We start from the raw sequence: 13,091 nt of genomic DNA on the forward strand, positions 1-13,091 counted from the left end.
TGCTCGGCTAGTGGGGACGTGAGGATTAGCTCTAAAAAGGGCTATCCTCACGTCCCATACATCCACCTACCACCCGATCTACCTTTATAGGTAGATTCGTGGTGGTAGGTTCCCTTTAAAGGAAATCTACCATCATTACTCATAGATCCAGGCACCGTGACTGTGGTAATCTTCTTATATTTGTTATCCGAAGCCTCCTTTCTTCTAACATCAACTTGTAAAATGATGCTAATGAATCTGAAGGGTTCTGGGGGGGGACGTTACTAGAGCCTCTCCATGCTGTAGCTTCACAGGCTGTTACACTGTCTTCCCCTGCTCCCTCAGCACTTCTTCCCTCCCTCTACCTGATGTAATCTCTCACATTGGGAGAGGAAGTGCTCCTGTACAATGTAACAGTGTGTGAAGTTGCAGCACAAAGCTCCGCAAACTCATTAGCGTAATTGTACAACTTGATTTTAGAAGGACGGTGTGTGGCCATCGATAATAAATATAAGAAGATTACCACAATCACGGTGCCTGGATCTATGAGTAATGTCCCTGGTTTGTCATGATGGATTATAGATGGTAGATTTCCTTTAAGTTTGCTTCCTCTTCCAAATGCATGAAACATGGCATCATCTGGTGTAAATTTTGGCTTTCCAGACTTGAGGCTTATTCAGACCCAGTGTTGTCAAGTTTAACTGATGTCTTGCAATCTTCGTCTGAATGATTAGCCTTGGACTGCACTTAGACCCACTAAAGTCAAGGAGCCATAAACTTCAGAGGTTGAGAAATGTCAATGGGGAAGGAAGCAGTTATATTTTCATAAGTATACAGTCAGGGAAGCTGCTATATAATCTTATACATGATGTACAACTGGTCATGTCATGAGTAGAAACAGTTTAGCCAAGGCTTCATTATAGGGGAAGTCTGGCGCCTGAACTGGTGAACTTGAGACAACAGAAATGCATGTAATTATCAGACGGTCACTAAAAGATCATAGACAAGATCACCTATCAGACCCAACTAAAGAGAGCTAAAATGGGTTCTGCTACTTTTATCGGTGAGGAGCCGACCCCTCGACCCCCTGCTAATCATAAGAACAGGAACCCAGCAACCCGGAGAACAGGAAGAATATTTATTTGTCCTGCCGCTCCGTTCAATACTATGTAAGTGTTGGGAGATGCCAAGCACGGCACTGAGTGTGAGTGTGAGTGTTGGCAGATATCGGAGCATTGTGCTCGGCAATTTACAACAGTAACGTATTATTGAAAGGAGAAGCCGTAGGCACGCTTATCCAACCGCTCCACCCTTTAGTGAGAACGGGACACCAGATCGGCACTAGAAAGTTTGGCACCCCTGAATGGCTAATTTTGTGGGCCCCCACTCCTTACAGAATTATAATCCGGCCCTGTGTGCACAGTAAATTCCCTGCACCCTGGAAGAGAGGAGGGTTTTTTGTGACTTGGGGCCCCTTCTCATCCTTGGGGCCCCCTGCCCAACCTCACGCTAAACCCACCCCTGATGGGGGCCTGGTTCCTGACCATCTTGTTATCTCATATTCCAATGGTTAGGGGATAATTTGAAAAGTTGGTAAAACCCCTTTGAAGAGTAAGAAACGGCTAATGATTCTTTAATTCAGACCCCAATCCAGATATTAAAAATGGAAAGCATCTACTTTTTGCTCCAGGTCTCTCCTTGTGACAATGGCCGGGATCAGTGCCACAACGTTAGACTGGCAGTAACCGAATGCATTTATGGGGCAAGTCTGGTGGCTTTGGACAACTTACCTCTCCAATCTGGATTTGGAGTGTGGTTGCCCATTTCAGATATCTTGCGACATCTTGTGAGTTTTTCCTTAAGCCTTCTTTTCTGAAGGTCCATCAGGACGGGAGGCAGTGCCTATCCTTGGCATAAATAGGGAGCTCACGCACAGACTTGCCCACGGGCCCTGATGATTGCCATACGTTTGGATAAAACCCAGAGCAGCTGCTTTGGTTCCATCTTCACTGTCTCTCACCCGTAAGTAGCTATCAAGATTTCTTCACACGTTTCCAGGCAAGCAGCTAGTCTAGTAGGTTATATAAATACGACTTACGTAAATGCCAAATCATTTCATGGTTCATTGTACGCCTGGTAGACCGTAGTAATGCATCAGAATGTAAATGTGGATTACAGCTCATAACAAACAATGTTCACAGGAAAAGTGCTGAAAGAGACCTATGGTGCCGAGACGCGTCACGTTACAGGAATGTAATTTCTTTGCTGAATTGTTTCCAACCTCGCTGAACCTATATGAGTGCTCATTGTGGCCGCTCACAACTGAGACTGTGATTTACCAGGATGAGGCAGTCAAGTTCTTGAAAAAAAATGTATGTGAGAAATCTTAAAGGGGTCACCTGGGGAAAACAAAATTACCATAATTAGGCCTTCTGTTCCGGAACCTTGGCTCCATGCCTAGTTCCGATACTGGGGTTTATACTTGGATGTGTCCTCCTCCCCTTCACCCCTGTAGCTGTCGGTGACATGCTTGTCAGGAGTTGGCTAACTGGCTTAGTGTAATAGCTAATATGTCACAGGGACAATGACCTGATGTCTAAACCAAGAAGTTGATATTTTGGAACTGTAGGTTAGGATATTTTTTTTCCCCAGATGACTCTTCGTAAGCCCATGTAGCACCTTCCATCCATGTAAACAGTCACTGAACATCTAAGTAAGCAGGGATTTAGTGCACCTGGAAATAGACTTAGTTCTGGATGAACTTGTTCCATGCGCAACATTACCCCACCGGGACCTGACCACCATGTGGGGGCAGCTGGATTCCCTGGGACTGGAGTAGATGTCTGTAATGCAGCCTAGAGCCAAGATATGTCATGCCCGTAAGGGCCAGCAGGACGATGCAAGAAGAGGTGGAGGCCTCCACATGGATGAGGGATATCTCTTCGGCACTCCTGCTGTGTGGTAACGAAACCCTTTGCAGATGGTGAAAGGGAGGCCCCTGGTGTTAGCAGCAGGATAGGGATCACACTGAACAACGGAAATCTTGAAATAATTTATTTAACGGTAGACAGTCCACAGGGCAACAGGTAACAAGATGAAGACGGTCCTTCCTGCAGACACAAACACAAAGTGGTGGATTTGTTGGTGATGATCCCATTTTTGAGTAGGAATTTAAGAGTATCTCAGCCTTGATATAGTAGCTGGGGTAAAGGGCCATGTTGGCTCTGCTGCTTGGGCAGCAATCTATATGCAGAGACGTAAGTCTCTGAAGGAATAGACAAAAAACTGCTACGGGCACTGACAAACCATACTGAGAACCAGCACCTTAGAATGATCCCCTATTTATAGATTCTTTCAGAGCTCATTCTAAAGCATGCTGAGCTCCCAACCAATTACAGCCTTGGATTCTGCAGGTAAGATAACAAAAGTTGCAACATAACATACATTTTAAGCCATCAGTAGTAGGCACTACATTTGAGCAGTAGATGGCAGCAAAGGATAGCTATTGCATCTATTACTTTAACAACTTCAAAGGACATCTAGCACCAGGATGAAGGATTGTAAACCAAGCAAATTGACTGGTGTGTGTGCCCCCTCTGGCAGGATCCACTTTTCTTTTAACTCCTTATGCCATTGTTTTTAAGATAAAAAGGGTTTAAAAATTATGCAAATGAGCCTGAGGGGCTCCAGGTTTCATTAATACCTATGGAGCTTGGAGTCCCTTAGGCTCATTTGCATAACTTTAAAAGCCTTTAAAAAAAAACCACGGGATTAGAAACTAAAAGAAGAGCAGATCCTGCCAGAGGGGGTACACACCAGTACGAAAGTATGTTTGGTTTACAATCCTTCATCCTGGTGGTAGATTTACTTTGACAGTGAAGGAAGTTTAAGGCCTCTTACACACTAGCGTTTTTCACGCGCATGTTCTGCGCATGCTTTTGTGGAAGAGGCCTAATAGTGGCATAGGAGAGTTTGCAGATCCTCTCCAGCTGACCAGGAAACTAACTGGAGCTTAAATTAGGGATGAGTTAATCTTGTGGGACATTAAATATGCAGTGAATAGCACGGCATAAAAAAGGCAAAACCAGAACTGCAGCATTTTTCCATCTACCGACACAAGTTATTCAGTAGGGAACTCAAATATGGTGCCATTCAAAAATGCAACTGGTCCTGCTAAAAAGAACCCGTTACCTAGAGAGGAATGAAAAAATGATAGGCTTAGGATATCGATGGTGAAAAAAATGTAGAATTAGAAAAAAACCTGTTCCTATAGGTCCAAATTAAGTTGGACCTTTTTGAGTGTTACCAACAAAAAATCAGTCTACAGAAAAAAAACAGGATGTAGAAAAAGGAAAGTCTTATGTTTAGAAAAAATATCCAGATGGGGAACAGCCCTTTAAATAAGATGACATTATGATACATCAACCGGAAACTGGAGAGGCCAATAATATGACAATAAAATGAATCCTTATCAGACCCCATCTTATATGCCATAAAGTAAAATAAACTAGTCAAAAACAGCAAAATAAAGAAGGAGCGGCCTAGTGGGAAGCGATTTATAGCACGTAGTGTAAAGCAGCCTCCTATAATAGGTATCACGTTCCATGCTGCTCGCAGTAATTACACCTAGAACATCTATAAAAACCCAGCTGCCCTCCGCTCACACCTCAGCCCATAAATATAATTGAAATCCACATGTAAAATAACGACAGCTATGATATGTTGATTTTATGCGTCACCTGCCTCTGCTCCGGGAACAGCTGCGTGGGTTTCGGTATCGGGCAGACCCATAGAGTCCTGCATACGTGTTAGATGGATAGACTAGGCTTGTCTAAGGCCATAATGCATCATCTTGTTTTATATATCATTGTGCAGTTACTATGTTGCTTCCCCTTTGAATTTTTTTAATAATTGGCCATAATCAATTTGGGGCATGTTCCATGTGTACTCGGATCAATCCGATCAATTCTGCCAGTATCATATTGTCAGAAGGCACACAGAACAGACCAGAACTGCAATGTTTGGTTCTGTTGGCGCCAACATTGACAGTTCTGGTCTCTGGACATCAGCTAGATATCCAGGTTCAATGCCCCCCCCCCTCCATGCTGTAAATACAGCACCGATCACGATTGTTAACTCTAGAGATGAGTGGACCTGGGGTTCTGGTGCGTCCCGACCACGACCTGCATATATTTCTGGATTGGCAGCTGTGCAGCCCCTACTACACTACCCATAGCTGTGATTGGCAACGAGGGAAACCCTGGGCCAATCAAAGGCACGGTTAGATGCTAGGGTCATCAATTTGCCCAATTGGCTGCAGAGCTGAACATTATGGGGCACATTTACTTACCGACGATAATGCCCTGTGCCGCGATTCACTAAGATCATGCGCCCGATATCCTGCATGTGTCCCTTCCCCGCTCAGGTCCGACAGAGTTCACCTTCTTCCTCCTGGTGCATGTAAGTGCCTGGGCTTGTGACGCAGTTTGAATGTTAATTCCCGCGCTCAGTCTGAATCAGTCGGATCGTCTGAGGGCACGCCCCCCCCCCCATTTCTGCTGCATGAAAGCCGGCGCAGTTCCGCCAAAATCTGATTGCGTGTGACACAATCCTCTGTTAAATACCTGTCACAGCCGTGCAATCCCCGAAAATGACGTAAAATCTGACGAAAGTGCGGCCGTGGACCCTTAGTAAATAAGCCCCTATGTCTGGGTCTTGCGGGACACACCAAACCCCGGAACCAAACTTGAAAAGTAATCGTAATCATCTCTTATTAACACATTACATGCTGCACTTCCACACCATATAGTCTCGGATCGTTGATCCCCGTTCACATCACAGTGGCTAAGCCAGCGCCATTAAACACCTTTACAACATGTGACGTATGTTTACATGTCTCTTAAGAATGTATGGAGAGGGCTGGCAGGATCTGCTTCATACAGCCAGCACCCACACATCACACTTGCAGGTTTTAACCCTTTACCATTAAACTTTAGTCACAGCGCCGCCATCTTGGATCCCCCCACTGACGTTTTCAGTTGACATATCATGGAGTTTCAAGTAACGATTCTCCCGAATTTCTGTTTTATGGGAAACACAAGAATTCTTTAGTCTTTTAGTAGAGTTGAAAGGTTCCCTTTAAAATGTGAACCTATTGTATAGTTCATTTACCATATATACTCGAATATAAGCCTAGTCTTTCAGCACAAAATGTGCTGAAAAACCAAACTCTGCTTATACTCAAGTAAAAAAAAATATAGGTTTTACCAGGTTTTTGTGGTAAAATTAGGGGCCTTGGCTTATACTTGGGCCGTCTTATACTCGAGTATATACAGTATATTTGTTAGTAATTGGGTGGGAACTTGATGATGGCTCCATGCCCCCCCCCCCCCCCCCCAGTGAAATAATAGCTCAGCTTGCTCCTTTAATAGTGTTCCCCATGTTCATGTTTTTGTGACTTTTTATTATTAAAAAATCGCACACAAAAGTCTCAAACTCTTCTAAAGTTTTTCCTACGTCTGGTCAGGACTGAAGTTAATTTGTGACTTTTTAACCCTCGATTTGTGCCAAAATTTTTCATACATTCGCTTTTGTATTATAAAGATAAATCAGACACAACACTGACAAATTCTTGCGGGGCTAGGTTTGCTAGGCGGGTGGAAAAGTCGCAAATTTAGGTGCAAATATTTCAAATGTGCCCCAAGAAGTCACATAAATAAAAGGAAAAAGTATAAAATTCTCAGATAAATGACCCCCATAGTGTTTTCTTCTAATCCTAAACATAATAAAAATAATTTTTCATTGATGTTTCTTGTATATTAGTTATCACTTTGCAAAAATCTGTTTTTTTAGTTTGTTCTGCAAATTACCGGAAAAGGACATAATGGACTAGGGGATATATAACAGCAGTCAAGTATCATTTGCAAAAATACATTTAATTACACTAATTACTGTAATAGCTTTGCAGTTACCGCGATTGAGTGAACTATGAGCAGGCAGCTGAGCTGTAATACGGGGTCTCAGGTCTTGTAGACACTGCCGGCTATTCAGTACTCAAAATCCAGGTTACATTTGCAGTAGATTATTTCAAAGTCAAGAGAATTGCAGAATTGTGATTACCATAAATATCATATTAGAGCAGCCGGCTGCTGCCATCATATGCCACATCTCCCCATCTCAATTCCATTACCTGCTCAGGAAGGTAAACAGACAGGGTGAACCACCGGAGTGGGAAATAATAAGTATAATAAGTATGTTATAGCTTGGTTTCCAAGTTTAAGCCTTGAAAGCCCTAGGACATGATGGATCGGTCATCGAGGTACCAGCAGCATATCGAAAAATTTCAAAAATGAACCAACCACAATGGACCAACTCTGTGGAACAAAGTTGATACAATTGTGTTACGCCTGGTGTAGTATCTGTGGGGGGCGGGGCATGGAAACCAGGTTCCTTGAGTGTTCTTGAATCCCGAATGATCCAGAAAAGTAGAGCAAACAATTTGTTGTAGGATATGAGGGTAAAAATATATTTTTATGTGTACATGCATACAGTATGTGGCTTGGAGACTTCAGGAGAGAGTTCACCCAGACAGAGGCCATAAGGTTACCCAGGTTAAAAGACCTGGATACAATGTCTACATTCATTTGGATTGTTGTCATCGAAACTGTCCAACCAGCAAGGTGATTTCGAGGAACCTAGAGGGAGGGAAGACTATGAACATACACTAGTTACCTTAACTAAGAACAGTGTAACTGCCAGCCTATTGCCTCTAGTAAGTATTGTTATACCATGATTGGTGACCATGAATGAGCAGACCCAATCAATTTCGGGTTCGGCTGAGTTCCCAAACCTGAATTCTCAACCATCGGTGACACCTGTGATTGGTGCTGGCGCCCACAGCCATTTTCCTGAGGATAATCACTCCACATGACGTCATTGGGGAATGATGATCCTTGATTCGAGATGAGAGGACCCCGAAGTTTAGGTTCAGTGTTCGGACACGTTCCCGCCAAGCAGCCAATCCAGCCAATTAATGCCTCTAACCACTATGATTGGCCTGCTGGTCCCAAAGTTCCAGTAGAAAACATATATGGGCCATATGGAGATTACTTGAAAGACAATGGCCTCATTTCTCAAAAGAGTTTTGGTTACTCATGGCAACCAATCAGCTCAGGTTTCCTTTTATAAACTGCTGTAGGAAAATGAAAGCTGAGCTCTGATTGGTTGCCATGAGACCAGTTGTGCTTTCAGACTCTTTTGATAAATCTCCCCCAATGACTTGTTCTAAGGCCTTTGTCTAATGGAAAGATTCATAGATAACTTATTTGATCCAATTTTTGTGTACATAAACCGGGTCGGCTCCAGGTTTAACTTGGTCTAACTATCCCCAGGGTAATGGAGCCTCTGTGGGCCTCTTTGCTATACCTCCCAAATTTTGCCGTAGAGAAAGTGGCAATATCAATATATTAATAATAATATAACCCGGTAGTTGAATCCCTAGGACACATCTCCTCTTCTTCAAATGGGCCCTCCAAATAGCTATGGGTCCCGGCACTTGCCCCGGTATGGCGGCTGCTGGCTCCGGCCCTGTATATAAATGGAGGGTATGACACCAAACTGTGTCCTCTGGTTTGGACACCAGACTTGACCATAATTCAGACATGAAGAAGTTTCTGATTTGTCATTCATACACCTGTAGTAAGAATCATATAGAGTAAGGCTACATTCACACTAACGTATGGGGGACGTATATACGGCCGACGTATATACGGCCGATATACGTCCCCCATACACTCCTATGGGCGCACGGCACCCTACGGGAGCGGTACGGTGCCGCACACGTGCGGCACCGTACCGCTCCGTACCCCGGGAAAAAGATAGGACCTGTCCTATCTTTTCCCGTAATACGGCGACGTGCGCCATAGGTTGCTATGGAGAGGGGCGGGGGTGAGCTGCGCTCACCTCCTCCTCCTCTCCCCGTACACTGCCGTTGCCCGCTACGGTACGGGCGGGCAACGGCAGTGTGAATGTAGTCTTAGAAATACCACTAGGGTAAAACGATGTTGCCAAAAAGTTGCAAAACAGTAAGAGGGGAGTGTGTTGATTTTGTGGGAGGCAGTCATCCTGTCATAGATGGCTCATAAGGTATGGTATAAACATTACTGCATCCCATAAAAATAATCCATAAACCACGACTTTGATGGCACTTTTTTAAAAAAACCTCCATAAGCCATTTTTCCACTTACTCCAAAGCCTGGTGAGAACAAACCCATAAATGTGTCTCTCCGTCTTCCTTTAAGAATTCATTTTTCCATTTGGAGGAACATCTCAAAAAATAGAGTAGCCAGGGATATTTCAATGTAAGACGCTCTAAATCATATTTGATTATTTTTCCTTGGTGTAAGTAGTGAAGTTCCCCCACCACTGCCAGACTTCCATGTGAGGCAGTCATTAATTTTCGAAATAATCAAAATTCTACTCTTCTCTTTTTTTTTTATTCCAAAACCACAAATTGCTGAAAAAAAACATGTTTTAGTATGTGGATGGATGCCAGGCCTGTCCTCTTGTGATCTCATGCCTTGCAGAGGAAGAACCCAGGGCCGGGGATATACAAGCAGACAATGCACAACATAGGCCATCGACACTTAATGAGTTCCAGCTTTAATTTGCTCTGAACATATGTACCCAAATAGCGGAAAGAATAGAAAGATATGAGGGTCTGTTTATTTTCATGATTGTCTTCTGCCAGGTGGAGGAGATACAACGCCTAATAATCCTGCTGAGAACCGGGAATGTTCCGGAGCTTGCAAGTAAACAGATATGTGAATCTATATAGAAAAAATTTGGAACTAAAGATTAGGGTGAACCCTCTTAAAAGAATGACCAACATTAGCAAAAGCAGCCAAAAAAATGGCAAATCAGTGGCTCCAACTATTTCCATGTCTCAGGTATTTGAGTCAATGGGGCAGATTTACTTACCTGGTCCATTCGCGATCCAGCGGCGTGTTCTGTGCGGTGGATTCGGGTCCGGCCGGGATTTATTAAGGCAGTTCCTCCGCCGCCCACCAGGTGGCGGAAGTCCGCTGGAATGCCCTGAAATTCACCGGCCTATTCCTAGTGAAGGTAAGTGCAATTTTCGCGACACATTTTATTTTAAATGCGGCGGTTTTTCCGAATCCGTCGGGTTTTCGTTCGGCCACCCCCCCCCCCCCCGATTTCCGGTGCGTGCATGCCGGCGCCGATGCGCCAAAATCCGATCGCGTGCGCCAAAATCCCGGAGCAATTCAGGGAAAATCGGTGCAAATCGGAAATATTCGGGTAACACGTGGGGAAAACGCGAATCGGGCCCTTAGTAAATGACGTCCAATGTCAGGCTTCAATCAACCTACATACTGGATAGCTCACAAAGGGGTTGTCCATCGCCCAGATTTATAATTTTTTTTCTTAAAACTCCTTCAAATAACTTAGAATTTGTAAAAAAAAAAATATTCTGCTGTGCATTTCTCTATGGTCGAGCACTGCTCCGTCATTGGTCCTCACTATGTCTGTCTAGATGTATGTGAAGTCTCAGCTGACCTGCTTACACACTGGATAGCAAGTTATTATATTTCTTTAAAATCCCTGCCTAAAATAGTAAAAATAAAGTTTACCTATAACTTCTTTATGGGGGATCTGCTGTTGCTTTTGATGATCCTCATAGTCTCTGCCTACATCTATCTAGTGGCCACAGTAGTCACTTCTGGCATCTTGACTTCCATAATTGAGCTAAAATGGCAGTACAGGCAGTCCTCAGGTTACGTACAAGATAGGTTCTGTAGGTTTGTTCTTAAGTTGAATTTTGTATGTAAGTCGGATCTGTATAATTTATCATTGTAACCCCAGCCATTGTCTCTGTGACAATTGGATTTTAAAAATGTTGGGTTGTCATAAGAACCAGGATTAACACTAAAGCTTCATTACAGACACCTGTGATAACTGTTATAGCTGATTATTGTAGCCTAAGGCTAAAGTACAGGAAATGACCAACATCCAGAGGTCCGTTTGTAACTAGGGGTCGTCTGTAAGTCCTTAAGTAGGGGACCCCCTGTATTATATCAGACGACTGCTGATGGCTCAGTGGTCATGTAGAGCCCAAAAAGCAGTGATGGGTCCCTGTCAGAACAGACAAGTGTGTGGTCATTCTTTTTTATTTTACAAGTCGACCTTTGTGAATTTACCCCTTTTTCATCATTATCACCAGTGTTGGTCCATAAAAACACCAGAGGATCCTCCAGTGGGCCCAGGCTCTAGCCTATTACTGGACCCAACAGATACAGCAGAAGACAACCTAATTGGAAGGCTCAAATGTTCTATTTATTAATGGATGACAAATAGTGGGCCTGAAGAATAATTTTATCTGGCAAGTCCATGGAATCCCAGTCCAACTCTGATTATCGTGAAGCTATCAGCACTCAGGAATTTGAGTTAATTATTTTGTGTTATTCCCACTACATTATTCCAAAAAGAGTTCTGAAGTAGAGAGACATGTAAGAAAAAAAAAACATCCAGCATAGTTGGCAATATTTTTGTCCCAGTATGTGGCTGGTGGACTTCGGGACCACTATGGTAACCAAGTGGTTTCAGGACATCATAGTGTGCCACTGTGACCTAAAGGGCCACCGTCATCTACTACCAACTGTTGCTAGTGCATGCTATTCTATAACCAAGACAGATGTGAAAGACCAGCATACAGTTTCTACATTCATTTGGATTATTGCCATCGAAACTGCCCCTGGTGCTTGGAACAACCCCTTCCTCCTTCCAGAAGTTAGACCTCACAGTTTCTGATGTCACTGTGGCACCTGCGTCAGGACCTCGACGACCTTTGCACGCCTCAGTCTATGGCAGAGCAGGGAGCATACTGCTCTGCCAAATAAACCAGTATGTGGGGGGGGATCAAGGTCAGTCTCTTACTACCAACTGGATTCTATCTATGCACGTATAGTGGACGTTTGGGCGGCCATGAGACCATCTGAAGCGCCCACATTATAATCCGCAATTGGTTAGGGGCCTCTTTAAGAGGAAAGTGGTGGGGGCCCCGGGGCACACGTTCCAGGAGACTTCCCCATAATCCATCCCTTATAGTAATATTATATGTTGTATAACCTCTAGGAAACACATGACCCCAGGCTCATCGGAAGATTTATAAGGCAATGAACGCTAGCACATAAATTCCTATATCCGCGTATAATGTTCTTTTCATGAGGTTCTCAAGTGAACATATTTTCCATTTCCACACGCTGATGCTGTAACGTATAGTTTATTGCTTGGAAGGAGAAATATTGTCTTAAATCTTTGTCTTCCAGAACTTTAAGCTCCTACAATCTTTATAAATCTAAACTATAATTTCGCTTCCAGTGACTGACGAGAAAAACCTGGATGTTTATACGAAAAAATGTTGGCTTATTAAATTTAGAGAACTGTCTTTTCTATGTACAGGCAGTTCCCAGGTTACATACAAGATAGGGTCCGGAGGTTTGTTTTTAAGTTGAATTTGTATGTAAGTCGAAACTGTATATTTTATAATTGTAGATCCAGACAAAAAATTTTTTGGCCCCAGTGACAATTGGAGTTTTAACATTTTTTGCTGTAATGGGACCAAGGATTATCAATAAAGCTTCATTACAAACACTTTACAGCTGATTATTACAGCCTGGGACTAAAGTAAAGCATTCAGAGAGCTTCACCAGAGGTCAGAGGGGTCTGTCTGTAACTATGGGTTGTCTGTAAATCGGGTGTCCTTAAGTAGGGGACCGCCTGTATTACATTGTTTGACGATAGATGATATGGCCGTTATACATATAGAAATAAATCGGGATGCTGAGGGCTGATCTGCATACTTGTGTATGTCTTCTGACTCGGACATTGGGGCAAATTTGTCATTATATTTTTATGGATTTGCCCAAAAAAGGTCCTCATACCTTAAAGAGAGGATAGTGAAAGGGGGTATGTCCTCACAGCAAGGCCGGCGTCAGCACTGAGCATAGCTGCGAAAGTGCCGGGGCCAGAACTGCTGGGGGCCCACATAAGGCTGTACATAAGGAATCCATGAGGGAGCGAGGGACTGTATCTAT

The 13,091-nt window shown here is 43.5% G+C and overlaps 1 protein-coding gene across 4 annotated transcripts in view; it reads left to right on the plus strand.

Moving 5' to 3' along the window:
- SORCS2 (sortilin related VPS10 domain containing receptor 2) overlaps positions 1–13,091 on the plus strand; it is a 661,827-nt gene that overhangs the window by 589,677 nt on the left and 59,059 nt on the right. The gene's annotated exons all lie outside the window — the stretch shown is intronic.

This window comes from Engystomops pustulosus, chromosome 1 (genome assembly GCF_040894005.1).
Source record: "Engystomops pustulosus chromosome 1, aEngPut4.maternal, whole genome shotgun sequence".
In the NCBI taxonomy this organism is placed as follows: domain Eukaryota; kingdom Metazoa; phylum Chordata; class Amphibia; order Anura; family Leptodactylidae; genus Engystomops; species Engystomops pustulosus.